This window comes from Notamacropus eugenii, chromosome 5, assembly GCF_028372415.1.
Source record: "Notamacropus eugenii isolate mMacEug1 chromosome 5, mMacEug1.pri_v2, whole genome shotgun sequence".
Taxonomy (NCBI): Eukaryota; Metazoa; Chordata; class Mammalia; order Diprotodontia; family Macropodidae; genus Notamacropus; species Notamacropus eugenii.
The window spans coordinates 367,789,122-367,816,798 of NC_092876.1; the positions used below are offsets into that span (position 1 = coordinate 367,789,122).

General features: G+C 37.5%; 1 long non-coding RNA gene across 1 annotated transcript; it reads right to left on the reverse strand.

The window, feature by feature from the left end:
* Nucleotides 1–27,677, reverse strand: LOC140506695 (uncharacterized). Its single transcript, XR_011968038.1, has 3 exons — nucleotides 25,146–27,677; nucleotides 15,807–18,778; nucleotides 1–890 (listed from the first exon to the last, which is right to left on the reverse strand). It is a non-coding gene; the product is annotated as an uncharacterized lncRNA (long non-coding RNA).

Here is a 27,677-nt window from a genome sequence, read left to right on the forward strand (position 1 = left end):
TAGAAGATATTAATAAAAACTTTTTTTAAAAAAAAGAAAATTAATTTCATGCCATCCATGCTAACTTTAGCTATCTTTTTTTAGTACAAGTTATATAATAAAGTCAATTTCTTTAAAATTGTTATCCTATCTATCCATAATCACTGACATCTTCTTTGTTTAAAAAAAATAAGTTAATGGTCTTTCAAATTTTGTAGACTTGGAAATGGGCATTGCATGTATGTGTGTGTGTGTGTGTGTGTGTGTGTGTACTTATACATAATTATACACACACACATAAAGGGTAGAGCTTGCCAAGAGTTGTCATTTCAGTCCCTTAATTTCCACTTGTATTTCCCATCTCAAATGCAAACTGTCTGAAACTAAGTTCATAACACACACACACATACACACACACACACACACCAATTTCTCCTTAGCCTCCTGACTTTACTTCTTTAATTATAACTGCTGTCACTATTACCTTGGTTGTCTGGACTTGAAATCTGAGTCATCTTTGATTCTTTCCTATTCCCATGAGAATTGGGAGGGTAATAGAGGGGCCAATCCAATCTTCTGCCTTGGACACCATGTGGCTAAGAGTACATGTCCTGCCTATGTGAGTCTGAGCTTGGCTCTTAGATTGCCTCTTTTGAGCTTATTCTTTCCTGATGCATGTGGAAAAGTGTATTTTTTCTCATGGACATTTCCAGGCTTGTTGAGAGGTAAATCTTATGAACTTGAAGAAGTCTAGAGTTCTTATGTCCTTTGAGTTGGAGCTGACTGGTGGCCCAGAGTGGAGTCCCTAGTAATCCAGTGCTCTTGAAGAAGACTACCTTCAATAAGAGGATGGGGCTGGACCTTGGCTTGACTTGCCAGAAGACATGGACTTCTGTTGAGACAATGCAGACCTGTGGTGAGATGTAAAATGCCTAATCAGCAATCTAGGAAATCACTTTATGTTCTGAGGAAATGAAAGTATCAACCCCCAAAAGACTAACTAGTTACCCATTATAAGTTGCTGATTGCTTAAAGTATGTCAACAAATGACATGTCTTTTGGGTTTTCTATTTTATGTATAGAAAATAAATACCTGTCCCATATCTAATTCTTATGGTACATTGATTACCTCTCCATTCTCCCTCTCTTGTTGGGGGAGAACTTAGATGTGAACTACAACGTAAGCTTTAAGCAATTTGTACTCAGGCACTAGTGTAGGGGTTTAATGTGCTGAGAAAGAAGTTGACTTTATTTCTTTCATTAAAGCCTAGGCTCCCCCAAGATTAAACAGAGTGCATCATTCCAGAACAGAGAAGGCAAAATGCACAGCACAGCAGCCCATTGAGCCTACCAGCAGTTTTTAACATTAAACAAAAATTTGTCATTTTGTGTGTTCTCTATCAACAGAGATTGCAAGCCATCTACGACTAAAAGGTAAGTCTTAGAGTTGCCTGAGTGGTTTGTCCATACTGATGCAGCTATTAAGAGCTTCAGGGCAGGATTTGAACACCAGGCTTCCTGGCTCCAGGTCCAGAGCTTTGCCACAATTTTCAGTAGAATCATAAATCATAGGAACAAAAGTCTAGAACTGGAAGGCAACCTCAGAAGCCATTTACTACTACTACATTATATTGCAGTTAAGATAACGGAGGCCCAGAGGTCACTTGCTTAGGCTCTGGAATTTGAACACAATTCTTCTGACTCCAGAAATAGAACTCTTTCCATTGCAGCATGCTGACACCATTCCATACTTTAATGATCCTTTTGTGCACACCTTTCCCTTCTCTTCTTTCAAAAATCAGTCCATTAATGGGAAGGTTTACCTAGTTCTTGGATCAATTTGACATCACATTCTGCTTTGGTAAAGTAAGGCAGTCATTTCAGTCAGGTCAGAAACTAGAAGAGGAAAATGAAGCCAGAGTAAAAGAACTCATATGAAAATCCATTCTTGCAGTCAGGGTCCACTGTTAGTCATTTGATAGTCTAGATGCAGAGTTAGGGAACCTGTGGCCTCGAGGTCACACATGGTCCTCTAAGTCCTCGAGTGAAACCCTTTGACTGAATCCAAACTTCATGGAACAAATTCCCTTAATAAAAGGATTTGTTCTGTAAAACTTGGACTTAGTCAGAAGGCCTCACCCAAGGACCTAGAAGGCCACATGTGCCCTCAAGGCCACAGGTTTCCCACCACTGGTAGAGCAAAGGTTTCTCACTGTTTTTTGTGTCATGCCCCACTCCACCCACCACCAACTCTGCTCCCAGTCCAGGAGCCCATAGATTCCTTCTCATAATAACCTTTTAAAATATGTAAAATGAAATATGTATAACTCAAAAGGAAACTAAAGTTGAGTGAAAATAAAGGTGTATTTTTTCCCCATCTAAGTTCACAGACCAGCTGAAGTACATGAACCCCATGTTAAAAACCCCTGACCTAGAGTTTTCTCCCCCAAACTCCTGGAATCACATTAATTCAAAGTCACAGTAGCAATCACAGGAAACAGTACTGCTATTGTCAGTCACCTAATTTCTATGGACTTTTGTTTCCTCATCAATCTAATTAAAAAGGTGAAGGCTTCATATGAAGCCTTTCCTGATTCTCTCTCCACCCCAGCTGCTCGTGCCCACCTGCCCAAATTACCTTATAATTTTGATTTATTTGTATTTTTCTCTTTATATTTCATTCTGTATATATTTATTCAGAATATGTATTTATGTTTTGCATACATTATAATTTATATATGTATATACTAACACAGAATATGTGTTTCTATGCTGCATACATTATATTCTATATGTGCATATACATATACAGAACAAAATGCAATACAAAAAAAGTATGAATATACTGATCTTCCTTATTGTCACTTCCATTAGAATATGTTTCTTGCCAGTAGAAAGTATCTTGCCAGTCACATAAATAAATGTTTGCTAATTGATTGATTGAAGGGCTAGAGGAAATCTAAGGGCCTTCCTGTCTCTAATATCCTATGAATATAAGTTTTAAGAACTAAGGGTATACCATAATAGTTTTTAAAAGCCTATTTCTTCCTGTCTACCTCATTCCCAGTTCTCATTCTTTCATCTAAAATCATTTGGTTTATGTAGAATCTACACTATTATCTACTCTACCCCTGATTCTTGTTCTCTTACCTAAAAGAATTTGATTTATATACTATCTACACTCGAATCTACAGAGACTCTCAAAAGCAATAGAACAAGTCTATCATCTTATAGGTTGCTTTTGTGCTAAAGAAAGCCTGTTTTTAAGTTAATGTTGCTTAAAATAGACAGACTAGGGCAATATGCAACCTAGCAAAATTGAACTGACTGGAAGTTTGATTGCCTAAAGGCAAATAAGCTGGGTTTCTGCCAGAGAGGAAACACCATCTGAGAATACAAAGACATTGGATATCTTTGATTCTGAGCTAACTTTGATTCTGGCCAGATACAGCTTTTGAGTTGAAGAAAATGAAAGGCCTTAGAAGTACTTCTGTGCCTCCATCCAGCGTTTCCCATCTAAACTTGAAGATGTGAAATACATGGTTTGAGCCTAAAGATGACACAGCTGCTCCCGTGCCTTGTAAATGGAATTCACAAGAAAGATCTTTTTTCGTTTGTTTCTGCACTCCTCTATCTCCATCTAGAGGATGGGGATTCAGCTACAGTTCTGCTGACAGTAGCTGGCTATGGATGCAACAAATATAGGATATTTCCAGGAAATTTTTCCCATTCTCATTAATCCTTTGGAATAGAATTAACTTTCTAGAATAAAATTGCCAGCCATTCCTTTTCCCTCAGGTAGAGGAGCAGTTTATCAGCTCTCCCATGGCAATCACTGCCACACATTATCATTCCAGCCTGGGGCAAGAACTGACATTTTTAATCTAGAAAGGTGATTTGATCATCACTGTTCATTTTTTTTTTGCATGAGAAAAACTCAGAAACACAAAATGATAAATTCAGAGCTTCTGCAATTGGCAAAATGGAGGGTATCATCATTCTCCAAGCTAGCTAGTCTTTTATAGTTACATCTAACTAGTAGAAAATGAAATGATGTTGGCAAATGTTAACACTAAAAATAAGTCAATCAATTAACAAGTATTTATGAAGTATTTCTGAAGTGCCAAGACTGTGCTGGGCATTATGCTAGCTGGGAATACAAAAACAATGAATGAAACAATCTCTCCTGGAAAGGAACTTACATTGTAGAGATGAAATAATCCAACTTCTTTATTTTCCAAGTAAGGAAAACTGAGGTCCAAAAAGATAAAATAAGTTTTCCAAAAAAAACACAGTGCCCAGCACATGGTAAGCACTTAACATTCTTGTTAACTTTCCACTGACACACAGCTAGTGAGTAGCAGAGTCAATACTAGAACATGAGTTTCCTGAATTATAGGCCTAATCCATTGCCAAATGTAGCTGCTAGTAAGAGAATTAGAGTATAACCTCCTCCCCAAAAGCAATTTTTCTTCAACAGGAGACATCTCAGCCTGCATGCTTCAATCAATAAAAGGCTGGGTAGATGAGATCCAGGGCCATCCCAATTGTGCATATCAAATGGAAGTAAAGCAAAATGTATAAGCACTTCTTACTTCACCCCATCCCAACCTTGCCCCAATTTTTTAGCTGTATTTTTTATACAGGTGAAATAAAAGCAGAAATATAGTGTGGTCAAAAGATAGTCAGCCTTGGGGTAAGAAAAATTCTGTGTAGCCCTGTCTGATGCAAACTGGCTATACAAATGGACAAATAATTTCTCAGAGCCCCAAGAAATTCTTTAAAGTTATGAGTTATATAGAGACAAGTTGCTGATCTATATTAGTGAGGGGAGTTTACTTCCTCTGCCAAAAAAAAAAAAATACATCTCTAGCCAGAAAATTGGTCAAAATGCACAATTTTTTATAGTGAAAAGATCACTCACTGGTATCAGGGAACCTGGTTTCAAAGTGCCTTTGATTCTTGCCTGTGTGACCTTGAACAGGTTATTTACCTTCCTGGAGCCTCAGTCTCCTAATTTGAAAAAATGAGGGAGTTGAACTAAATGAAGGCCTCTTTGGTCACTGCTAGCTCTTGCCTATGATCACAGTGGCCTAAAGAAGATAAAAGGAAAACCTGATTTATTCCTGTGAAAAAGGTAGAGGTAAAGTCAGAGAACTGATTTGTATTTCTACCTACTTCATGGGGTTTTTAGCACCATCTAACAGATCCACAGCTTTCTATTCCTATGTACTTATTCCTTGAGCCTGTGTACCTTCGTAGGGTGGGAACAAAATAGCCAGAGTTAAATGGAGGAAACTGAGGATTATGTCCTTTTGTACCTGGTTTCATTCCTTACTGATGCCACGTGCTAATATGCATGACCTCAGCTGCCTTTTCACCCTGGAACCTCCCTCTACCTGAAAGCCCCCTTCTCCCATTGGTGAATTTCTCCCCAGGGTCTCCATGTGAGGAGCATGCCAGACCAGTTCTCCTTCATTCCTCCCCTAATCCTGCTTCCATCAGTACACATCTTCTCAGGCACCTTTCTCTGAGTGTAAGTCTCTGTGTCTCTCTGAGTCTGTCTCTGTCTCTCTCAATCTGTCTATATATCTCTGTCACATACACACACACACACAATTTTTCAGGTCCCTTTCATGTGCTGTCTTTTCTTATTAGGATTTAAGCTCTTGCCTATTTCCCAATTGACAAATGGTCTAAGGATATGAATAGGCAGTTTTTAGATAAAGAAATCAAAGCTATCAATAATCATATCAAAAAATGTTTTAAATAGCTAATAATTAGAGAAATGCAAATTAAAACAACTCTGAGGTATCGCTGAGATACCAGATTGACTAATATGACAGAAAAGGAAAATAACAGTGTTGAAGGGGATGTGGAAAAACAGGTACACTGTGGGTAGAGCTATGAACCAGTTCACTGATTTTCTGGAGAATAATTTGGAACAATATTCCTGAAGGGCTATAAAACTCTGCACACCCTTTCACCTAGCACTATCACTACTAGGTCACTCTACCCCCCAAGGAGATTTTAAAAAGAAAGAAAAAGCACCCACATATACAAAAATATTTATAGCAGCTCTTTTGGTGATGGTAAAAAGTTGGAAACTGAGAGGATGCCCATCAATCGGGGAGTGGCTGAACGAGTTATGGTATGTGAATGTGATGGAATATTATTGTGCTGTAAGAAATGATGAACAATATCATTTCAAAGAAACCTGGAAAGACTTATATGGATTGATGCAAAGTGAAGTGAGCAGAACCAGGAGAATAACGTACACAGTAGCAACAATAGTGTGAAGATAAACAGTTTCCATAAGCAATCAACAAGTTAATAAATATTTATTAAGCACTTATTATATGTCAAGCACTGTACTAGGCACTGGGGATACAAGGAAAAAAGAATGAATCTTTGCCTTCAAAGAGATCACATTCTTTTTTATAAAAAAATTATTTATTTTCAGTTTCAAATTCTTTCCCTCTTCATACTCCCCCTCTCACTCATTGAGAAGGCAAAAAAAAAGAAATATATGTGTGTGTGTGTGTGTGTGTGTGTACACATATATATGTATACTAAAAATTAGAGATTAATAGTTATTCCTTCCATATCATGACTTTCCCCATCGCAGTTTTGATATATCATGAGTCAGCATAAGACATTAAATGGAAATTTGGGGGGGAGTTTTGCAGAATGACACACAAAGGTCAACAGATAACACAGAAAAAGGTTAGAAACTCAGAAATGTATACTATTATATAATATCAACATATTTTATCTTTTAATATCATAATAATTCAGACTTCTTCTCTGGTCCAAAGAGAGAGCCAAAAAATTTTACATGGATTTTCCAGATTACAGGGTGCTATACTGTGAACCACAATGTGGATAACTGTATATCTGCGTGTGTATATGTGTGTGTGTGTGTGTCTACACACACATAGTTCTTGAGTCATTTCGGTCACGTCCAACTCTTAGTGACCCCATTTGGGATATTCTTGGCAAAGACACTGAAGTGGTTTTCCATTTCCTTCTTCAGCTCATTTTACAGTTGAGAAGAATGAGGCAAACAGGGCTAAATGACTTGCCCAAGTTCACATAGCTAGTAAGTGTCAGATTTGAGTCCGGATTTGAACTCATGAGGATGAGTCTTCCTGATTCCAGTGTGCTCTATCCACTGTGCCACCCAGCTGTGTATATACATACATACATACATACATAATAGACACATATTTAGGTATATGTATACATATACTTACATATACATGAACATTTGTGTGTGTGTGTTTAGCCTTGCGCAATATCAAGGCAGCTTCTTTTTCCTTGCTTATAAGCACATTGGTAACAGAATAAGATTTTAGAACTGGAAGAAATCTTAGAGATGATGGTAATTTAAATGGGAAGATCTTTCCCATTCATTAATAGACCCATGTGACCTGCTTAAATAATATGGAAGCCTAAGTCACATGTGGTAGGAGGAGTTTGCTGAATGGATGGAACAAGAAGAGCTGAGAGGAAGTTGGTGAGAGTGGTTAGAGTAGAGGAGAGAGAGGACACAAGCAAGCACAGCTTGTCTTGTGAGTGTTTGTTTGTAGGAAGGCTGGGGGAGAGAGAGGGAGGGGAAGGCTTGGGAATGTTTGGTCCCCTGTGGTGTTAATGTGTATGACTTTGACTTTTTGGTGTCTGAATAAATGTTTTTCTTCTACCTTCTATATGGAGAGTCTGTTATACTTTGCAATTCAGAACTACTCTGGCATATTTATAGTCACCATCAGTGCTATGAATATTGCCTGGGTGATACAAGTTCAGAAATAAAAAAAACTGAGTACTAAAGAAGTTCTCTATCCTAATTTAAATTAGCCCAAGCCCATTCCAGCCCTGTACATCTGACTTGAAATTTCATGCCTGTTTCCCCGTAAGTCTTTTTTTTTTAAATCTTTCATTTTTCTGTCCCGGGGATCAGTAAAATATAGCCTGAGGGCCAAATCTACCCAAGAACTGGGAACTAAGAATGTATTTTACATTTTTAGATACGCTTCTCCCAAAAAAAAAACTTTATTTAAAATGCCAAAATCATTCTTAGCTCCTAGGCAATACAAAAAGAAGGCAGGAGGCTGTATTTGGCTTCTCGCCTCAGACCTTGAGCAAGCCACTTAACTTCGTATTCTCAGTTTCTTGATCTGTAAAATGCGGATGATAACAGTACCTTCTTAACAGGAATGTTCTGAGAATCAAGTGAAATAACATATGTAAGTGCCTGTAAGGTTCTTAAGTTCAGCAAATGTCTTTTGCTTCTTTTTGTATCTCTTGTACTTAGCACAGTGCCTGACTGACTATTGATTAATTGATTGATTTGCAAACGTTGAAAACACAAAAGAAATGCTTTTATATATTTACATTAAAATGGATACTCCAGAGTGGAAACATGCTAGGGTATATTCTAAGCCAGTGACTAGAGGATTGGACTGGGCACTTAGTAGCCATGGGTAAGTCGCTTTACCTTGCTGATTAATCCTCGAGTAACTAACTCACTATGACATCTAAATTGTGGGTGGCTCCAGAGTGGCTACTGTGGAGACAGTCTTAGTTCCAAAGAAATCACTGTTCATTGATTTTGTACAAAACACCTTCAAGGTTTGCAAATCACTTTACACATACACAATTGTTTCTTGCAACAGCTCTTTGAAGTACTGGACCTGTTATCCTATTGATAGCAAAAGAAACTGCCTCCAACAATGCAAATCAGGACCATCTCTGCTTTAGAGTCTTCAAAACTTATCTACAACACTGAAAACAGGTGATTTGCCCAAGGTCATACTGCCTGTATGTGTCAGCTGCAGGGATTGAACTCAGATCTTTTTGACTTGAAAGCTGACTCTTTATCCATTATGCCACGATGCTTCTCTCTAGAGGTACTGTTATCCTCATTTTACAGATTTGGCAATTGAGGATGCAAAGAGAATTTAAATGACTTGTCCAAGATCATATAGCTAATAAGTTCGGGATTTGAAACGAGATCTTTTTGATGCTAAAACTAAAATTATTTCCATTATACCAAGCAATCATCTCTCTTTTCACTTTCTGAGACATTCTTGAAAAATTGTTTACTCCCAATAGCTCCAATTTCACACTAGCCAATCCCTCTTTAATCCCTAGTAATTAGGTTCCTCTCGTTGCCTAACTGAAACTACTCTGGCAGAGGCCAAGAGAAGCTAAACCTAATAGACCTTTTTCATTTTTTGTACTCCTTGTTGCCTCTCATTTACCACGCCCTTCTCCTGGATATCCTCCCTTCTCTTCTGAGATAGCAAATTTTACCTGGTTCTCCTTTTACTTCTTTAACTACTTCTTCTCTGATTCTTTTGCTGTCTACTTGTCCTCTTTTCTACCACTTAAAGTATATGTTATGTAAAGTAAAGCAAATGTCATATAAAGTAAAGTGTATATGTTCTCTATCCTTGGTGTTTCTGTCCTGTCTCTGTCAAATCCTCTTCTCTCTCTCTCTTCCTCTTTTATCTCTCTTCTCTCTCTCTTTCACTCTCTTTCTCTCTGTCTTTCTCAATTATCTCTGTGTGGATGACTCCCAAATCTCTAGCCCTGATATCTGCCCGAAGCCTCAAATCCACACCTCTCCTCTTCTAGGACATTAGGGCATCATCTGAATGTGTCATTGTCACCTTAAACTCAAAATGTCTAAAACTAAACTTATTTCCTTTCCCTCAAAATATGTTCCTTCTAATTTTGTGATTTCTGAAGGAACATCATCACTTGCCTAATTTTCCATTTTCAAGATCTTGGAATTCTTTTTGACTCTTTCCTTCTCCCTCATTACTCTTAGTTAAATACCAACCAATTCTATCAATTTTACCTCTGAAATATGTTACCTGGGAAGACCCTCATTATCATCTCCCTGATCTATCAGAAGTTTCTCATAGATCTTCCTATTCTCCCTTTCTTCTCCTTTCAGTCTTATACATAGGTCTAGACATGTCATTCCTTTGTCCTCTTCCCTCTTCTGTCTAGTGAGGAAAGTTCAAACTCAATCTAATATTGAAGAGGTTTCATAATCTGGTACCTACTAACTTTCTTACACTACTCTCTTCCTCACTCTAATAAAACTATACTATTTCATACCCTACATGCCCCTGTCATTTTATACCTCTATACCTTTGCTCCTATTATTACTTGTACATGGAGGCACTCAACGTCCTACCCCCACTCATTCCGCAATCCAACTCAAATGTCACCCTAGTCAATGACCCATCTATCTAGTCACTAATATACTCCCACCAACACCCCCTACAACACATATTACTTTGCTTATATTTCTCTTATTCATTTATGTATTATTTTTTATTATCACTACTGATGTACATGTCATGTATCTCTGTTAGCATGCAAATTTCACAAGATCAGGAACCATATTTTATCTAAGTTACTTCTATATCAAGTAAATTCCTCACAAACATTTGATTAACTTTTCTAAGGTCATACAGCTGGTTAGAGGCTAAAGTCTATATGATACAAGTCTTCAAAAATGTCTAATATGGGAAGGCAGCTAAGTGACCCAGTGGATAGAGTTCTGGGCCTGGATTCAGGAAGACCTGAGTTCAAATTCAGTCTCAGACACTAACTAGCTCTGGGACCCTGCGCAAGTCACTTTACTTATTTGCCTCAGTTTCCTCATCCATAAAACGAGCTGGAGAAGGAAATAGAAAACTACTCCAGTATCTTTACCGAGAAAACTCCAAATTGGGTAACAATTAGTCTCAGATAACTGAACAACACAACCATGGGAGTAGAGAAACCATGGTTTCCCAGATGAGGTTTTCAAGAGCCACTGCAGAATACCTCTATGAGACAAGAAATAAATAGTTTGTCTTTTCTGGTCATAAATAGGATAACTTTCCACCAGGCTTTGTTTCCTTCACCTTTGTTATCATTTGATGGCTTGTCCAAAGAGAGGATAGTCAATGTGTCATTCACTGACAGGTTAACAGATCAACTAACCATACAGGCAGTCTGTGAGTTAGGTTCCATCCCACCCTCATTAGTGGTTTGGCTAGTGTAGGCATGGAGCAGACTTAGAGCCATAGTAATACAGCACAACTCAAAAATATGTGGCTTGTATAGATCTTGCCTTTGTTAGTACATTGGACTAAGACCTCAGTCTGGTGATTTCCACTCCCACATTTTATGTATCATCTGGTAGACTTGTATAATTAATTGCCACAGGACATAATTACATAAAAGGCTATTAATTTGATTATCAATGATGATGTTTTTATCAAGGTAAGGACATGCTGATGATGAGGAAAACAGTCAAAATTCTTGATTCCAGCTATAATGTTTACTCTGGAGAAGACAAGGAGACTTAAACTCTTAGGTAATACTGCAGTTTGCTAAATAGATATTTTTAGGGAGGTCTAATTTCCATCGAACTTTATCTTTATGTGACTCTGGGTAAGTGGTATAACCTCTATTTACCTGTTTTCTCAACTATAAAATGGGGATAATAATAGCATCTACTTCCCAAGGTTGCTTTGAGGATCAAATAAGAGAATATTTGTAGAAAGTGCTTAAGCACAGTGCCTGGCACCAAGGAAGTGCACTATGAATCTTTGTTTCCTTTCCTTCCCTCTTCTCTCCTCTCCCATTTTACCCTAAGACTATGATCCTAAGTAATAGTATTTGGGTTCTGCTATCATTCAAACCATAGGCCAGGTTGACTAGGAAAGAATTTGTCAATGAGCAAATCATTCTTCCTCATGTGATCAGCTATAACATGATGTTTTAGTTTTGAGTTTTGGTGACCCTAGTTGACCACTGAGTTTATGGTTTGATCATTCAATGACTGGTTGGATTTAGTCATAGAAGAATTACATCCATTCAATCCATGGTGCTATGACGAATTTTTAAAAAATGTTTTGATCAGTAAATTATCCAGACATGAACTGAAATGATAAATTTGGATCATTTTCTGCAGATAATTAAGACAAGCATTTACACCTTGATTATACAAATCACTGAATCAAAAGTAGTTTTTAACTTGAATATTCCACACTGCTAGATCATCTCTGCCCTTTTCCATTTATTTTGTATGCAAATTAAACTTTCCTATAATTTGCATTTTATGAAGCTATTTTTTTCTGGTAATACCTTGCATATTGCCAATGAGATTATTAGGCAATAATATCCTACTCCCCAACTCCCTAGTAAAAGAAAAGCTTCTATGGGTTTAACTAGGACCACTAATACAATAGGCCACTAGAGGGCAGACTGAGCTTAATAATTCTACCCTCATGACTAGCTAAAGCAGACATGCAAAATAATCAGGTTGTGAAGGTCTCCATTAGACTGACCTCTGTCCCAGTACGTGTAACACATTCTAAACACGTGGATGTTGTTCCTCGGATTAAAGATCCCTTGCTTCATCTCATGAGAGGATAAATTGCATTTTACTTTTGGTGGTCCCAAGACTGCTGATTCTTTTCTTGTTTTGAACTGCATTCATCACTGTGTCAGAAGGAATCCATTTGCAGGTTCCTATGATTAAATGCCTACTATGTTCCAGGCCCTGTACTAGGTACTTTATAAATATTATCTCATTTTGTTCTCACAATCTGTGAAGTAAATGTTATTATTATTCTAATATTTTTTATAATTGGGGAAACTGAGGCAAACAGCAGTTAAGTAACTTGCCTAGAGTCACACAACTAGTAAATGCCTGAGTCTGGATTTGAACTCAGGTCTTCCTGGGCCTGACTCCAGGTCCAGAATTCTATTCACTGTGCCACCTAGTTGCTTCTACCCTTAAAAATCACTAACATACAGATTACGTATTTCTATTGATATTATTGATATGGCATGACTTCATTTATTCCACAGATTCTGATATAATTCAATTCAGGAAAAAAAAAAGTTTATAAAATGCCTACAACATATAAGGCATGGTGTTAAAAACTGAAAGAGCTATGAAGATAAGACACAGCATTTGTGTGTTATCTGCATTTTAAAAACATAACTACTTTTGTTGTTCAGTTGTTCAGTCATGTCTGACTCTCTGTGACTCCATTTGTAGTGGTTTGCCTTTTCTTCCTCAGCTCATTTTATAGATGAGGAAACTGAGGCAAACAGAGTTAAGTGATTTGCCCATGGACACATAGCTAGTAAGTGTCTGAGGTCAGATTTGGACTCAGCTCTTTCTGACTCCAAGCCTAGCACTCTCTACGCTGTGCCAGCTAGCTTCCGTATATATAACTACATAAAATCCTAATATTTTGGAGTTTAAGGACTTTAAGTTTCAAATATTCACAGGTTCTTAGAATTTAGATCCTTCATATCTAAATTCTCATTTGCCTCATTTCATCTAACCTCCTCATTTAATAGTCAAAACCCTGACTTTGTGTTTGACTAGGAGCCCTGATCGAGCAACACAAAATGTTCCACATTTCCACATTCCTGATTCCCAAGGCTTGCTGTCATAGACCCTGTGGCTATGATTTCATATGACACATTTCCATAGACAAGGTCCTTAGAAGTACTCTAGAAATGGGAATAGAACAGGAACTTTTAACTGGAGACCAAGGGTCAATGCATAGATTTCAGAGAGTGTGAACTTTGGGGGGAGGGAATTACATCTTTATTTTCCCTAATTTTGAACTGAAGTTTAGCATTTCCTACAATCATTAATGAAAATGAGAAAACTTTATTGTGAGAAGGGATGCACAGGTTTCACCATACTGCCCAGGAAGATTAAAAACTCTAAAACAAGAAGTTGCTTCAGATTAAAATAAGGCATTCTTCTCTTATTTTATTGTTCTCTTCTGGTCAGTAGTGGTTCTTATGTTTCTTCAGCCCTATCTGACTTGAGGTTTTGGGGAGGTATGTTAATGGGGTCAACTTCCTTCTATGACTACTGCTTCCTACAGCTAGAGCTTGAAAAACTTCTTATAGTTCTTTGTGATGGAAAAAAAGGGGGGGGGGAATTTACATGATAACTTCATTATGTATTTAAAAATAAGTTGTACAGAAGAGATTTGTAGTTTCATATGTAATCATTTTTTATTATACCATGTAACGAAAATACTTGTTTTATTCCATAAATTAAAATTTAAATCAATATTTTTTTTAAAATGTGGTCTTCTCTACCACTAGAGCAGACCAGTTAGATGCCCAGTTAATTTGGACTTTAGTCAACTCAATTCTCTCTTCTCTCCCTCCTTGAAATGCAAAAAATAAAATAAAGGAAAATGCACAATCAAGCTTTCTCCTTAAGGAATCTAAGGAAAGGCAAGAACCAGGAAAATATTCTCTTGTTATGACATTATTGTAGAAAGGCAGTTTGGCACCGGAGAGAAGAGAGCTGGCCTCCAAGCCAGGAAGACCTGAGTTTAAGTCTCACCTCTGGAATATAACTGATTGTGTGGACTTGGGCAAATCACTTAACCTTTTAGTGTGCTAGACAATTCTCTAAGACTATTTATTGGTTGGTTGGTTGTTGTCCTTCATTCTCAAAGAGGACCAAAATGACATTACTATGTTGGCATCAAGGTACATTATGTCTGAATCTGGTTGATCAGATGAATACCAGCTCAGGAGGCTCTACCACATTTGGAGTGAAAATGTCTCTGAATTTGAGCATCTCGTGTTTCTTTTGAGTTATTACAATTCTGCTTCATTTGTAGAGCACAGAGTCTTCTTTGATGTAAGTGTGCCATGTTGGTTAATCCTTTGCCAATGTCTCCCATGTCACACAATCCATCCATTCCAAAGTTCTTCAGAGAGACCTCAAGAGTTTCCTTGTATCACTCCTTCTGACCTCCATGTGAGCAACTGCCTTGTGTGAGTTCTCCGTAAAATAGTCTTTTAGGCAACTGTATGTTTACCATTCAAACAATGGGCTAGACCACTGAAGTTGTATCCTCTGCAGGCTATAAATTGCATCAAAGGTACCAATCTACTTCTGTGTTTCCTCATACAGGAATTTCCTATACCTGTGTCAAAATCAGAAGTTCAACCCCTCTTCCTATTGTGGTAGAAAATATGCTGCAACCATATCACCAAGTGGGATGTGAAAATGGTCTTGTTATACAGACTACTTTGTAACAAGAATTTGTACCCATATCTCTGAAAATAGAATTTGCCAAACAAATAAGTAGCATAAACAAATCAAATTAACTATTCAAGAGCAGGCTTTCTAAACATCTGCATCTGCATTCAATTAATGTGCTCTTTATGAATTATTCTCATCTATTTATGAAAATATTTACAGTATTTGTATAACCTTACTTCCCCATTCTCTACTCAATAAGGTATTATATGTACTTAAGAGTAATAAAACTCCATTTCATTTAAAATGCTCTCTTATCTTTTTGTTTTTATTTTGTTTTGGTTCATTTAGACTGACTTTCCCAGTAAGTGTGAATTAGAAAAGTTTTCTGTACCTAAAGACCAGGAGGAAAACAACATGATATAATATGATAGGACAGACTTAGAGTCAGAAAAATTAGGTTAAGTCTTATTTCTGACCCATACGATAGATACATGTGTTCATAGGCAAGTCATTGAGTCAACTCTCAGTATTCCCAGGCAACTAAGGCTATAAATTACTGACCAGTTTCACATCTGCATCAGAAGACAGAATTTCCATACCATAAATTCCCCACACTGATGAAATGACAGATTCAGACTCCAGGAGGGGAGGGAGAAGGTCAACAAAAGACGTCTCAAAGAATCAAGAGTATTGCACAGAGAACAGTAAAGTGAGAGAGAAAGGAAAAGATGAAATTCCCCAACAGCTACCATTGTCTAAAATGAGAATGGCCTACCTCAAGAAGGCGTGGATTTCCTATCACTGATGTGCTGGAACCACTCACCATGCTCTTTTCAGGCTTTCAATCAATCAAAAAGTGTCGACTGTATGCCAGGCACTGTACTAAGTTCTGGGGATACAAAAATAAACCATGTCTGCAGCTTAATAGCAGCTAGGTAACACAGAGGATAAAATACTGGCACTAGAGTCAAATCCACCCTGACACTTACTAGCTATGTGACCCTGGGTAAAAACACTTAACCTCTGTCTACCTCAGTTTCTTCAACTGTAAAATACAGATGAGAATAGCACCTACTTCCAGGATCTGCACCCACACATACACACCAAATGTGCTCCAGGAGTTTAAATGCTATTAAGGAGACCACAGGTACAACCATAAATATATGCATATAAAGCAAATACAAAGCAATTTAAAAGGGGAAGTGACAAGAAACTGGGAGAATCAGCAAAAACTTCATGTAGAAGATAGAACCTGAGCTGAATTTTGGACAGAGTTTGGGCTTCTAAGAGATAGAAGTGACGAGGAAAAGCATCCTAGGCATGAGGGCAACAGGTACAAAGGCATAGAGATGTGAAATGTCATGTCATGTATGAGGAATAGACCAATTCAGCTGGACTTTGCAGTGTAGAGAAGAGGGTAAGAAGGGGGGAAAAATGGTTTATAAAAGACTTTAAATGCCAGAGTTTATATTTGCTCCTGGAGGTAATAAGAAGCCATTAGAGTTCGTCAGATCTGTACTTTAGAAAGATCACATTTTCCTTCCATTTCCTTTTCCTGTGAAAAGACTCTTGTGGGTTCATAACTATGCTAATCAGATGTAGTATCTGTCAGGGCTTGTCATCACCTAATCCCTGGATGTTAAAGTCATTCCATGGGGATCAGATCTAGGTGTTGGCATTCACTCAAGCTAGAGCATAAACTCTATAGAGCCTATAGGCTCTAACAATCTCAATCCTTATTCCCCCTATGCTTCATAAATTAAGATCAATTCAAATAGAGTTAGAAAAAGTAGTAATAAAATTTACCTAGGAGATCAAAAAGTCGAGAATATCAAGGGAATTGATGAAAAAAAATGTGAATAAAGGTGGCCTAGAAGGACCAGATTCACACAATATTACGAAGCAGTAATCATCAAAATAATCTGGTACTGGCTAAACTATAGAGTGGCAGATCAGTGGAATAGATTAGGTACAAAATACACAGTAGGAAATGACCATAGTAATCTAATATTTAACCCAAAATGCAAGCTTGTGGAGTAAGAACTCACTATTTGACAAAAATTAATGGGAAGGGAAAACTGGAAAGCAGTTTAGTAGAAAGTAGGCATAAACCAATACCTCATATCATACACCAACATAAGGTCAAAATAGGTACAAGATTTAGACATAAAGAGTGATATCATAAGCAAATTAGGGGAACATGAAAAAATTTACCTGCCAGATCTATGGATAAGGGAAGAATTTATGACTGAACAAGAGATAGAGAAGATCACAGGAAATATATTGGATAATTTTAATTACATGAAATAATCTTTTTAAAAAGGTAAGTTTTGCATTTCTTGCCTTCTCAGTGAGTGGAGAATGTTTGGGAGAAGGGGGAGAATCTAGAACTGAAAATAAAATAAAAGTGAATAGGAAGAAACAAATTTAAAAAAAAGAAAAAAAGAAGTAAACAAGAGGGTTACTAGAAGATGGGATCCGGATAAATGTTCTAATTCCAGGTTTAATGAAAAAAGAAAAGGAGAAAGTAATCAAGTCTACAAACTATGACAAACTAGGTCAATGAGACTTCAATTTCTGATACAATTCTAGAATATATTATTAACAGAAGTGTTAGTTAATATGAGGAAATAGTGTTCATAGAATCAGCAACAGCTTCATCAAAAACAGGCTAACCTCATTTCCTGTTTTGAAAGGGTTACTAGATTGGTAGGTCAATGGAATGTTCTGTAGTTTATCTAGATTTTTAGCAAAACATTTGACTAAGTTTCTCACACCATTTTTCTGGAGAAGTTAAAGAAAAGTGGGCTAGATGATAGCATACTTAAATGGATTCCAACATGGTTGAAGGTCCAAGCAGCAATCACTACAGTTTGATATCAGCTTGGAAGGTGGTCCGCAGTGTGGTACCTCAGGAATATCTGTCTGGTCCTTGGCTGTTTAACATTTTTATCAATAGCTTCAATGGCGTGCTTATCAAATACTCAGATGACACAAAGCTGGGAGGGAGAGCTAAACAGGGTTAAGATCTCAAAAGATTTTGACTGAGTCAAATTTAATAAACTAAAATGTAAGTCCTAGGATTCAAAAATCAGAGGTGTAATATAGGGGAGGTGTGTCTAGATAAAAATTTGCCTTTAAAAGATCCAGGGATTTTATTGCACTATAAGCTAAATGAGTCAAAACTGTTGGTGTCAGCAAAAAACAAAAGCAAAAACTTAATTTTAAAAAAAAAAACAAGTTAATGTAATTATAGGCTGGGTTGAGAGAGGTGCAGTGTATAAGAATGTGGTATTTTGACCCAGTTGAAACCTATCTGAAGTGTTGACTTCAGTAGTGACCAGCACATTTTAGGAAGGATATTGATAAACTAGAAAGTATCAAGAAGAGGCTGTTTACAGACTCGAGAGCACACCATAAAAGGATCAATTGAAGGAACTGGGAATGTCTAGCAAGGGAAAGAAAACATTGAGATTGGAGAGGATAGCTATCTGTAAGTATCTGAAGGACTTTCATTGAAAAACACCTTAAACTTGTTCTGCTTGGCCCCAGAGGACAGAAGAAGGAATGAAAATTGCAGGAAATCCAGGCATGACTTCCTTGGGAAATAGTGTTTTCCCCCTCACCACATACAGGTCTTCAAGCAAAAGCTGTATGAGAAGCAGTGTTGTAGAAGAGATTCTTGTCCAGGGATCGATCAAAATAGGTAGCCTCTGAAGGCCCTTCCAAACATGAGCTTCTGTGATTCTGTGAAGAGAAAAGGGTCATTGAAGTAGTTTCCTCTATTATATGACTCCATGAATAAAATTACAATATTGGAAATAGATGATATTTTTACATGATTTTTTTTCTTTAAACTGTAGAGAAAAGAAGTACAAAATGGTGGTGATAGAAACAGCGTCAAATGCCCATTTTACCCACTTCTCCATTTTTTTTTAATGGAAACAAGTACAATGTTGAGAGTCTTAGTTTACAGGAGAAACTAAGGAATGAGCTTCAGATTAAGATGATAACATGAAAGAAGCCCAGTTCTATCATATATATATACCCCAGAGATCAAAAAAGGAAACCAGGTCACAAATGACGATCAGGAAAACCAAAGAGGACTTTGAATCCTCTCTTACATTCTGCTGTGCATATAACATGCCTTTTTTTCTTTTCTTTTTTTGCATTTAAATTTCAATATCTGAGTTTATATGTTTCTTTTTCTTCTCTTTATTGTGTATTTAAGTCAGTATTAAAATCTAGTTTTAAAATTAAATTTTCAATTAAAATTAATTTTAAAAATTTAAAATTGGAAAAAAATTAATGGAAAAAAGTAAGAAAAAGAAAGCCAAAAAGTAACAATAAACTCTTTCATCATCCTGGGACTGCACAAAAAGATGACTAGAAGCCTGTAGGTATTGGGAAAGAGGTCCTCACAGGGAAGCTAGGTCAAACTCAGGTAAAAGGAAAGAGGCCAACTGGTACTTTGACCAGGGACAATCTAAAGATTTCAAGGCTGCAACAATTTCTTCCCTGGCAGTGAGAACCATAGAGTATTCTGAAGAGAATGTACCAAGGGGATCAAAAGTCTGCAAAAACAATAGCTAATCTGATTTTTTAAAAGAAGAAAATAAATTTGCCAATATTAAAAAAGGAAAAAAATATTCAGACAAAATAAGAAGAAACAAGTTATGAGAAACTATTTTGTCTAGTTATATGTCAGAAAAACTGATAATTTCAAAGAAATTGGTGAATATTTACAAAAATATAAAATACTGAGATGAAAAGAATATGAAATAAAGAATTCAAAAAATCCAGTTTCAAAAAAAGAAATTGACTAAACCATAAATAAACTTCCAAAGGAAAAAAAAAAAACACAAGACCAGATAGATTTACAAATGAAAGCTATCAACTATTGAAAGGACCATTCCAGATATAATTCTTCAATTCCTGCTTGAATTGGTGGGCCAGATCCCAGAAGGAAGCTGCTACTTCTCTCCTCTGACCTCTAGGGGTAACTAAAGAATTTAGAAGCCACACTGTCACTCAATAGATCCTACCTCTGAACTTCAGTCTTCAAAAAATAGCTTTTAGAAAAGGGTATTTATGGGCAGAGCCAAGATGTCAGAAAAGAGCAGAAAGAAGTATAGGAGAACTTCTCTCCACCTCCAGCCCTCTCCCCCTACCCCCAAAACCCAGAGAATCCAGAGTAGGGACAGTCAATGCATCTGGACAAGAAGAATTTACAAATCCAGCAAAGAAGGGCCCAAACTGGTAGAGGGTATAGGAATTGATGACAAGTGGCAGTTCTGTTGCTCACTATACAGCTTCAAGTCATAGATCCAGGGATGACTATGGAGGGGAGCAACACCTAAGAATGGTGAGGGGCAGTTGTGAACCATAGGCTATATGCCAAGCAAGAAGCAAGTTCAGAAGCTGTATGGTTCTGATCCCAGTGGGATCTTAGTTGTAGCTTCCATCCCAGTCTGAAGTCTGCACTGAAATAATCACAACAGAAATCCAAACCAAAAAGAACTTGCAGTTTTATCACTCAGAATCAAGAGTTTTCCAGATGACTGATAATAGCTGAGTGCAGCAACAGTCTTCTGGAACTCCAAGTAGATCAACCCACAGGTGAGTTGCTCAGATCCAAAACCAGATCAGGAACTTGCACAGCTCAGTCCTTGAAGAAAGAAATTAGACTTTGCTCTAAATCAGACTACCTTGAAAGTGCTGAAAATTTGTAGGTCCGCATCCTGAACTGTCCTTGTGATCCTAGAACAACTTAATACTAGAAGAAAGCAGTAACAAAACTACCTCAAGCATTTTTTCCAGAACTGTGAAGAGTCAGGAACTGACATAAAGTCTGAAGTCAGGAAGCAGTCTGGAAGAATGAGCAAACGAATAGGAATTCAACAACACTTAAGGGACACTCAAAACACAAATCTAGAAGAAGAGAATGACTCCAAAATATATACAAGCTAAACCTCAAAGAAAAACACAGCCTGGGCACAAGTTCAACTATGAACTCAGAATGCAGATTGAAACATTTTTTTTAAAATGACTTAGGAGAGAATCTGTTTTATTTGATAAAAAAAAAATGTTTGTAATAGAGGCTGTTTTTCTTTCTTTCTCAAAGTTGCAGGGAAAGAGAGAAAATGGATTTTTATTAAAAAAATAAATTTTAATTTAGAAGCCATCTCTTCATTTCTCATCAGGCTACACTGCTTTGGAATTCTCCATCATGCCCTCAGGAAACCTCATCATCAGGAACCTCATCATCCTACAAGATTGCATCAACTTTGGTACTCACTTCATCAGTACCCTTTATTCCTCTGATTAAAGGAGGGAGTGATAAGCTCCTCCCAAAACCTCCATTTAATGATGACATCTAGGACAGCCATCTCTTCATTTCTTACCCAGTCACTCTTTGGATTTCTCTACCATGCCCCAAGCAAAGTACCTTCTACCCTGCTTTTCAGCTTTTGTGTTTTATTTACCTTGTTAGACTTTAAGTTCCTTGAAGGAACAGACTTTCTTTTTTATGTTTGCATACCCCAGGCTTGATACAATGCCTGGCACATAGCAGCTTACCTGACCAACTGACTGGGTTTTTAAAAATAAAAAAATATATAACTAAAGTGGCATAGTAAGAACAGTGGGTATAAAGCATCCCCCAAAAGTCTGGGGTATTATTTTGTCACAGGTATGTACACAGGCACAATGAAAGAGTAAGCTTTGATTTCAGAACAAAGTGATGGTGATGATGAGGTTAAGGGCTGATCGGGAACCCCAAAATACCGACGGTCCGGGTCGTGCTCGAATGAATTTGACTCAAGCCTTCTTAATGCCAAAGAAAACAAAGTTTATTAAGGATTCACCTAATTGGGTTGCCTCTTAAGGAGCCTAAGCATTTGTGACACTTGTATTCACAAGCAGGCCAGACACAATCCCAGCTAGACAGAGTCTGAGCTGGATTGCATCTGAGCGCCTTCGTGGAGGCAAGGTGGGACTTAAATACAGAAAAGAGTATAGGAGGGATCTGGGGTGGAGTGGGGGCGGGGGGGGGGGGGAGGGGGGGAGTCTGGTAATCCAGGGTGATGGGAGGGGGGTGTGTGGGATGGCTCAGGTCCCTACATAAATCAGTTACTCAGAGGCCTCTCAAAGTGATGACAGAAAAGTGATTTATTCGATTCTCGAGAAGCGGGGCTCACCTGTAGGAGTAGGAAAGCCCAAGACAAAGAACAGGACAGTGATTTATATAGACCCTAACACAAGTCCCTCCTCCCCCCGCTGACCATTATCCTCATCAGCTGAGAATATGGTCTTACATTCTAGACACGAAATCTAACCAATCCCTTTTGAAATGAAGACATCGAGGAATTATGTAAATTTTGTCCATTCATTGAGACCCTAATACACTACAGTTTTATATCCTTATATGGAACTATTCTATTCTAAAAATATTGTAACCTTGAGCCTTTAGGCCTTACCTCACCCCTGGGAGAAAAATTACAATCTGAGGAGTCTTCACTAAATCTATCCCACTCAATCCCTCCTCTTATTTTATCAGCCTGAAGACTTCTCACGGATGTTTCAACCAAAATTCTGTAACATAATCTCACACTGTCTATTAATCTCCTCATCCCAATCAGGATCATTCCTGTTTCTTGTCTCCACAGGTGCCCAACCTTCCTTCTTTAATATCATCAGTCGAATGGCTCCTTCAGTCCTTTCTTCTACTCTAGCAAGTTTTAGTAAAGAATTTCTAACTATTTTAGTAATTAGTGAAATCAAACAAGGTAAACAAATAGGAAGGAACAATACCACTAATAGCTATAAGGCCGAACCACAGTAACCTCTTCCACCAGCTCCCCTCAAACCAGGACCACCAGGATGTATTGAAAGTGGAGCCCCAAGTTTGTATGGGAACATGAGCAACTTTCCTGATATTCTTGGTGATCTCTTTCACTATCCTTTCATTACCATCAATTTTTAAGCAACATGTAGATAAATTGAGTTTCCCACAAACTTCTCCTTCTTCTGCAAGTCTATTGCAGTACTGCTTCCCTAGTTTGTGTGGCTTGATCAGCCAATAAGTCCAAAGCCTTTGCTGTTTGATTGGTTATAATTTCAACTACTGCTTGGAGTCTGATTAGTCTGTTTAATAGATATATAGGGGTCCTATAACCCCAGCTCCCATCTTGAGCCCAAGTTGTAGGCGCATACTCTCTGATTATCCTCTCAGGAGGCCAAGTATCGCCCCACGCATTTGCATTTCCAGTCTGAGTGAGGGAGGTGTTGATGTTGCTCTTTCTTTTTGCTAGATCATCATATAGAGGGACCCCTAGATGCTGTTTCCCTGATTCAGGCAAGAAAAAGAATTTAGGTCTCACCAATCCAATGTAACAAACACCTCTCCAGTTTAGCGGAAGGTGAGTATAGGCTTTCTGTCCACATATCCAATAGTGCCCTATCAAAGCAGGATTTTCCTCTAGAAACAGTCTTACTCTATAATCCACAGCCGGAAAGTACTTCACATCATCCGGGCCTAATGGTCCCCCTTTCATGATCTCTGACTTACCCTTCTATTGTTGTTGTTTCCTCTTCCATATACAATGTTGATAATTCTCCCCAGTTCTATTGATTACACTCTAGAAAGTATCAAACATCATCCTATGTGTTCCATTCTCCCACTTCCATACCCATTCTTTATATTCTGTGTTATTCTTAGTACTATTCATATATATATATATATATATATATAACTCCACAAATAGTCATGGTCGTGACCCCCTTCGCATGGTTTTCTGGGATCAGAGGGGTTGTAAAACTTATTATACCCACAACTTTTGTGATGTTCCCCTTTTGCTCTCTTCATATGAAGAGGATGGGAAAAATGAATGGGTACAGGGAATCACCCTGCCATCTGAACAGGTAATACCATTCTGATCCCATCTGTTTGCATACTGGGCACAATCAATATGAGCCAGGGTTTCTGGCCTTCATGTGAATGTCCATTTGCAATTACTTCCTCCCAGCCATGTCTCCTGCAATTCAGGTCCTGTTTGGTTTAAACAATGTTCACCTGGAACTGATTCGGACAAAGACCATTGATGTTTCTCTTGGCTTGTCCAGAATTTTGTTCCGTCATGTACTAGAGATCTATTACTTAAAATCCAGACTGGACTCAGCAGTACTGCTACCCATGGCCATTGGTTCAACCGCTGAGGCCCCCCCCCCCACAAATCCAACAGTCGGATACCTCAAAGGTGTCCACAATGGTCTGAATTAGGGCCAGGAAACTATTTTCAAGGGGGGGGGAGGGGTTGATAACTGGGGCCTAGTGTCCCAGCAGTGAGAACAGGATCATGCCTAAAAGGGACATTCCCAGGGTATTACATTTTGGTTGCATTGTTCCCACGGTTTGTCAAGTCCACCCAGTCTTAATAAAAGAGTACTGTTTAGATATTGTGGTAAATGGCTTAGGACAATTGCTGAACAGAGAATCCTGTTAAGAACAAACAATAATAATCCTAGTATAGTTCCCCAAATAACAAAACTTATAATGAATTTTTATATATATATATATATATATATCATTGGCTATCCCTTTCCAAATTCTGTGTGTTCTCACACACGCTTCAAACGGAGCTTTTAAATACTGACAAAGTGTGTCTCTAAGCATGAAGCTTGAGAGTTTAATAACTAATAGCAATAATTATAAATGACAGTAAACAACTTTAAAATTTTTAAAGGCAATAACCTTCCATAACTTTGTCTACTGGCTTCCCAATCATGCTAAACATTTTCTGAATTGGGATGGGAAAATAGATAGTTCAAGGTTCAATCTTGCCCATATTCTTCCCCTCCTCTTATTTTATTCCTGTTTCCACACCTAAATCCAATCAATAAATACCTCTTCACATTCTTTCCCTTATGAATCCTTCCTTTCATCTATCTTCCTTTTCTTATATGAATATGGGAAGGAAGCAAAGTTGACTGACACATTAGCAAATTACAGGGGGCAGTCTCCTTGTCATAAGTACAGATACAGAGATTTAAATTAATGAACTGTCATTTAGAGGTTCCATCTCATACAGCAGTCTGGGGAAAAATATCATCTTACGCAGTTTTCTGATCTGGATGCTCCTTCAAACAGTCTTCAGCACAGCATCTCAGCATCTTCTTCTCTTCATCTTCTTGTAGAAATCCAGACGTCCACTCTCCTACAAAACTGAACTTAATACCATCTTAGATTACCATTCCTATCACTCTTACAAAAATCACAATTGAAACTTTGACAAATTGTCATTTTTTTAAAAGAAAAGAAAATTCACATTAAAATGCAGCTTCTACATTTCACAGTAAGTCATTATTCATTCCCTCATTAGGAAGATGAGATTTCACTAAGGAGTCAATACCAGGCTCCAGTACTTATATAAATACAATAAATAATCATTTTTAACACAGTGCATATCACATCATAAAACAATTCCAACTTCTAATCATGTGATACTTCTTTTAAAGCATTTACAATATAGTCCACAAACCATTTTTCATTTAGCATTAACCAACTAGGACAAAATAATAACTATGCATGCTAGCCTCACAAGCCCTTGACCTAATCATCTCTACACTATTACTAAGAATTAGAGGACCCCAACTTATTGTTGTTGTTCTAAAGTCCTAAACCTGTTAGCTCAATTTTAGACTTAACCTCAGATGTTCCCCTATCAACAATCTATTATTCAACAGATCTGGTATTTTTACTTACAAAACTTCTGATTTTAGGAATTTGCCACTAAGAGTAGGGACATTGCAGGGAAACAACATCTCCCTCACTGCATGTCAATTCCAGGCAGGAGTAGACTGTCAACTGGCGTTCAGCCAGGCTTCAAGTCTGCCAGGTGTCAGTGGGGAAATTGAGTCAGGAGAATCCTACCTCAGCTCAGGCTGAACAGCCGCTCTCCCGACCTTCCCATGAGATCACCTTTTTGCAGTTCATACCAGCATCTCACAGGCTTACTGGCATCATGGATCAGTGGATCAGACCGCCTCTCTTGCTATCCACACCTGGAGTTAGACTCAGAAGAACAGTCAGTTAATAGTCCCACAAAAATCTTAAAATAGCAAGCTCCAATAATCAGTTTCAGACATGACTAATTTCACATTGGCCAAGGAACATCTTTGAAGCAGGTCTAAGTAGCCTACATGCCTTTCTATACATGTTCTAGTTCCTGATTGAATAACAATCATAAGTCATTGCTCTAATAGATTTATATCTGTTTCCCAAACTACTTTATCCCTTTCTAACCCTGTTCAATCTAAAAGAGTGAGCTATACATGTGATAAGTTCAAACACTAACTTGAATTTTTATGTTCATGTAATGAATTCAAATCAAAACAATCATTTAACTTTCAATGCCAAATATTACCAGAGACTACCTACCTCTAAGAAAATTAGACTGAAATTCTTTCCCCAAACTGAAGATGTCTCTGATTTAGTCTCAGTAATTAATTCAGTTAATTGTTTTAATACTAATTGCTTTTACATCATTTTGTAACCTGTAAAGATCTTATTCCAAGTTGGGTCCTTTGTCCATTACCCCAAAAGAGGTTTAGTCTCATTTATCTAAAGGCTCTGGAAAACTTCACCTTAAAAACTCCTTGGCTTTTTTGTTTTTGTTTTTGTTTTTTTCACATGAACTGGCTCTCCTAAGACCCACTCTATCACTATGCCCAAGTCTATTCTACTTCCCACTCTTAATTCTATCAGTCCAAATCTCCAGTTTACTGGCCACTCCCATCAAGACCATTCCTGGAGCTCCCAGACCACCTGCCCCCCCCCCCCCCCTTTTTGTTTTGTAAGGGATTCCTTTCCTTGAATCCCCCTGTAAATAAAATACAATTATAGTTAACTTTAAATCGCAATTTTGTTCTGTGTAACAATGATACAATATCTATTTATTCCCATTAGATTTAGAAAGAATGTTCCCAGAGATTTTATTTACTTCTTAGATCTTAAATTTGCCCTAAAGAGCCAATCACTGAAGATCATTTCTTGTACATTTTCAAATTCTCACCAAAGCAAGTTCTATATACAATCTCCTCAGCTGCTGGGGCTGTACTTGTTACTAGCCTGAGGACTGCTTCTTTTCCCACATATACACAGTGTACCAGCTTTAGGTTTTAGCATTAGAATTACAAATGGCAAACATAATTTTCATAAGTGATAACAAATTGTTTTAGCTATGAACCCAAACAATAAATTTCAGATGACATCAATTGCATTTTCATATCCTATTAGAGAAACTAAATTCTTCCCACTTTTGTAACTTACAAATACAAATTGGATAGGTAGGCCTTTCAAAAACCCATACGAAAGATTTTACAAAGTATTTCTTAATACAGCAAATATTTCCTCTCTTATGAACAGTTTACAATTTATCACAATCCCCTTGAAACTAATTGACAGAAATCACAAGAAAAGACCTAAACCCAAAGCCTTTTCACATTTGCCCATAAACTTTCTTTTACAAAAATAACTTTAGAGTAAATGCTTGATTCATGGCAAAAACAATTTTAGCTAAAATTTCCTTTTCAACAACAGAAATAAACTTTTAACATAATACATGCTCAGATGAAACAGGCTTGAAAA